At 35.3% G+C, this 3,592-nt stretch overlaps 1 long non-coding RNA gene across 1 annotated transcript; it reads right to left on the reverse strand.

Moving 5' to 3' along the window:
* Positions 1–1,371: 1,371 nt before the first annotated feature.
* Positions 1,372–3,362, reverse strand: LOC105271261 (uncharacterized). The gene is made up of 3 exons (XR_892632.1): positions 3,173–3,362; positions 2,517–3,016; positions 1,372–1,452 (listed from the first exon to the last, which is right to left on the reverse strand). It is a non-coding gene; the product is annotated as an uncharacterized lncRNA (long non-coding RNA).
* Between the last annotated feature and the right edge of the window lie 230 nt (positions 3,363–3,592).

Below are 3,592 nucleotides of genomic sequence, written 5' to 3' on the forward strand. Positions count from 1 at the left end.
AATCTAACGCGCATTGACCAATACCTATAATGAAATTGTTGGCAGTTTACCAGAAGTGGATTTAAACACAGTGAATCCCACGATTTGCATGTCAATTGCATGCTTTCTCGACCGAATCATCATCCTGGCACGTCAAGCAAGTATATATACACGGGAATGTGACTCAAGTACTTCATAAAATCTTATCGTTCTGGCATTCCTTGGAAATGGTCTTACAAGTGCGTAGAATTTCTTTGATCAATTGGATGTGACGTCAGGCGACCCTCACACTATTTCCTCGTGAAAGCCATTCACAACCGTCAAACCTCCCTCTGTTTATTCCCCTCTTTTTTTTTTTTTTTTTCGTTGGAACTAATCCAAAATCCTATTTCCTGGAGATCTCGGTGGTACTTTAATCATTTAGGGACAACCCCAAAAACTTGACAGTTGGCTGTCAGACATCTGGCCGTTCACGATGGCATTTCACGGTTTGAGATGAAAATTCTTGTGGAATGTCAACTCGTTAAACTCGTTCATGCCTAGTTGCACTTGCAATAGTGTGTGGGCTGCTGGTCATTCTCGGATATTAATACCTCCGGCCAGAGATTATGTTGTGCGCAGATATCTCTAGGTTTGACAGCACATCCGTCATCGGTGAAGATGAATTTTTATTAATTGGGTAATTAATCCCTCGGGGAATTTCAGACAATAGTGCGGTAACTATATTCCGGTTTTCACGGTGAAAATATTGATTGATTTTAAAAATTTCGGAAACAGATAGAAATTTGTTAAGGTTTCCCGGAGAGATCCACTTTTTCAATGAATTCACATTATCAATGTAATTTTTTTTTAATAATATCTTTTATATTTTTTTTATAATATATATATATTTTTTTTTATTTGTATTTTATTTTTTTTATAATATGTTTCTATATATGTGTAAAAAAGGAATTATCTCTGATGTTGAATTTTGCCGACAAATCCAAAAATTCAGACTTCCCTCAAAAATCAAAAATCACATAACTCAAAAAACCAATGAAAAAAATATTCAAGATTAATTTGAAATTGTGAGCTTTACGCAAAAAATAAAATTGTATAATAAAAAATGAAATCAACATTCTGACTGAAATTCGAACACGCCATTTTGTTCCCGTCCGCCATCTTATCACGCCAGCAATGGAGTCGGTATAATTCAAGGTTATGGATTGAATCAAAACCAATTGGGAGTGGCATGTCCTCGGAAACTCCAGTTGATTCCCAAACCTGAGGAATACGATATTCGCGAATGGTGTTAATCTAGAGTTACGCTTGTGACATTGTCCAAGGGCACGATTAACATCTTCCTGAGGCCAGCCATGTCTATTGGGTTTGGTATTGATGTGACCATGACAATTGAGGCTTGGCTGGTATAATTACATCGAAGGGCTTCGCCTCCGGCAGCATTGGGCATATAGTCCCTTCTGATACTGCAACCTACCGGTTATACATACCACGATTATTCAATATGAAGGGTTGGCTGGACTGCTTAACCCGTGTAACTTCCAATATTCCCCATTAAGGTGTAAATGAACGCCAGAGTTATCTGATACCCAGCGTACGTGATCGAATTTCCCGAAATAAATGAAGCAATTATAATTACACCAGGTCACACTGAGTATTGGCAAAATTTTTCCATTTTTCTCCTGTATATTTTTCATCCTGTATTCCCGGATTCTTCATTCACTTGAATTTCGGTAGGACCACGAAAAAATATATGGATAATCCCACAGAACGCCAACTGTGCCCCAACACTGGCTACTCTACTGCTACCAGTGACCACTGACTCCAAAGTGCCAATGGTTTTAATTAGGTGATCAGAATAAAATAATACGATTCACACTAATTGAATGATTGATTCTACAAATAATTAAAAAAATAATACTCTGAATAACAATAGGTTGTATTTTAATTCAATGTTAATAATTTTATTAATGAATAGGTAATTATTTTTTGTTGTGGGTAGACTGAGGCGCTGAATATAAAATTATTCATAAAATCGGATGAAGATAGACGATAATTTTTAATGGAATTAAATCCGAATGAAGTTACTCATTCATATGTGAATGGAAGATTCGTCTTTTCATCAATATAGTATACGTGGATGGGTAATTGGATAAAATACGTCATGCTTTTACGATTATCGGAAATATCCAGATGATATCCGGTTCCGAATAATCTCTCCACTCAATCAATCGGATTTGTCTCCATCCGTTTATAGAAAAATGAGAAATTATTAACTAAAATTTAATTGAGACTCTTAATTGAAAATTCGAATGACCCTGTGAATGGATTACATTTCTCTCCGAATTTGTCCGGATGATATTTATTTTTCTTCATTGCTAATTTGTTTCCTACGTATCAGAATGAATCCAAACAGTTGCCAGCCAGACATTTTATCAGGAATGTTTGCTCGTAGATAAGTGATCGGAAATGTGGTGTTTGTTTAGGATGAGTCATGAAACTGAAATTTTGAATTCGAGTATTCTGCATTTACTTACCGGAATGACTGTTCCTCGTCTGACGTTACATCAACAGTGATGCAAACAGTTGAAATAATCCAAATTCACTCTCGAAAGCATTTGCAACGTAACAATTTCACTTCTCAACTGAATTTACATGCGAATGACTGATGCAGGATAAAAATAGATATTCAATTAGTGCTGTAATTTTATGCTCTCGGAATAGAATTCAGGTTAAGTTCACGGAATTCATTAGAGTCAATCAAAATGTTGATATGGTGTGAATGCGTTTGTGTTGATCTGGTTGCATTTATCCCGATAAGAAATAAATTTAAGTGCAGAAACATGTAATTGAATCAAGTGATAACCGGCATGATCTCTGGTTTTTCCTTTTCAAATGCAAAAACACTTGAAATTTTTCAGAACTTCTTCTTCATTGGCGAATCCATTTATTTTGCAATATTTACGTCATTTTCAAAATTCAATATTCAAGGTTCTCCGGACGATTAGAAATTTTTGGAAATTTTCTTCCACCAAATCTGTAAAGAAAACTGACGGTTAGGTTAGGTTAGGTTGCGCGTCTCTATAAAATATTAATAGACTCGCGATGGGATATAATATATCTCAGATTCTGATAACGTCATAACACCTTCCTCGTATTTTGTCATTATTACACATAACACGACTTGACGTACCTCATCCGCTAATATGTTGCCACGAAATTATCGCTGAGTTAATACCCTCTGCAACGTCAAAATTAACGCCAGCACCGCTCATACCCACTGAATATTGCATGTAAACGCTAATATACATTTAAGCGAATCACGAATGTCCATCATTCGAGTGGAAAAGAAATTTTTAGTGACACCAGTGCGCCGAATCACTCAAAATCCCACTAAAATGATCAATTAACATCCGGAGATAAAAGAATTCCACTTCCCGGAATTCGAATTCGAATTCGAAAAATTCGCGTTTGCAGAATCTGAAAAATAAATTGAAAGAAAAAAATTAATTGATTTTATAAGTGATAAAGTCCTCATTTGGAATTTTTTCAGAAAAAAAATTCTCGTTTTAGTTGAAATGGAAAAAAAAATGAACTTGAAGAAAAATTTCGA

Source organism: Fopius arisanus, unplaced genomic scaffold, assembly GCF_000806365.1.
Source record: "Fopius arisanus strain USDA-PBARC FA_bdor unplaced genomic scaffold, ASM80636v1 scaffold00106, whole genome shotgun sequence".
NCBI lineage: Eukaryota > Metazoa > Arthropoda > Insecta > Hymenoptera > Braconidae > Fopius > Fopius arisanus.